Consider the following 1363-nt stretch of genomic DNA (forward strand, 5'->3'; position numbering starts at 1 on the left):
CCCTTTCAGTTTTAACAAGTTCCCTACAATTTGTCTACTCACAGGTTTCTTTTTATTTAACTAGTTTAACATTTATGCGGCTTTCTGAAACTGCAAATTAATGTCTTTTATCAATTTGGAAATGTTAATGCAATTATTTTCTCTATTTTAAGTATGTCCTTGTGGTTATCCAATCAAATACACATTAGAATGTTTTTATATATACAGTGTTTTATAAACTTTTTGATATTGTCATTATGTTGCATGTTTGCACACTATTATTGAGAAGTATTTTCTTTTTGAAGTATTAAATGCTCAAACGAGTCAACCAGTTGTTCAGCCTATATTCAGCATTTTAATTATTTTTAATTTTAACAAATTATATTCTTTTCCAAATCTTCCTCTTTAATAGTCTCTTACCCCTACCCAAAGTTTCCTTGCCTTCTTTTATTTCTCTAGGCCATTAAATATCTTACAATATACTGTATGTGATTTGCCCAGGATGCAATTTTTCTGAATCTAGTTAGTAGTTTAATAATCTACTTGCTATTACATGTGATGACCTGTCATTTATGTCATATGATATATATTATGGCCAGGTCATATTCAGTTTTATTGAATTTCATTATCACATAAAATTATATATATTTAAGGCATACATGATGATTATATACATATACACTGTAAATATAAATATCACAACAAATGTAATTAACATATCCATCATGTTTCACAGTTATTTTGCATATGTGTATTTTGGGAATCTTTATGATCTAAGTGTCAGCAATTTTTTGAGATTTGCAATTCTGTTTTACTGATGCGGGAACAGGAAGGGATGCTCATCCTGGAGGACTAGATCAGGGCTGTCACATTTGTTGCTCTGCAAAAACCAATCTTGAGAGACAAGAGCTGGTGAATAAAGAAAGAGAGTCATTTTGGTGGGAGGAGAGGGGATTGGAGTCCATAACCATCTCTGCTGTGGCGGAGGAAACACAGAACTCTGTATATAGAGGAAGGGGTTAGTGTGAGAGTTCATCTAGAAGCAAAGGGCAAGTTATTCATTGTCTTGGGTAAAATCAGAAGGATGTTGATTGAATTTGGGCAAAATTATGTAAATACAAACCTCATTACATCAGGGAGGCAATCACTACTTGAGGAGCAATTTTTACTCTGGGCATACAGAGCAGAATGATTGATTTCAATTCTCTGTAAGGAGCTTAAAGACAAGCAATGATGGGCCACTCAGTAGTATGGTGGTTAAGGCAGCTGGATCTTACCTGGCCAACTCTGTGGTTCAAACTCCAGGCCCGAGGCTTGAAAAAACACACACGTGTGTGTGTGTGTGTGTGTGTGTGTGTGTGTGTGTGTGTGTGTGTGTGCCACA

Source organism: Tupaia chinensis, unplaced genomic scaffold (assembly GCF_000334495.1).
Source record: "Tupaia chinensis unplaced genomic scaffold, TupChi_1.0 Scaffold000147_1, whole genome shotgun sequence".
NCBI classification, from domain to species: Eukaryota; Metazoa; Chordata; class Mammalia; order Scandentia; family Tupaiidae; genus Tupaia; species Tupaia belangeri.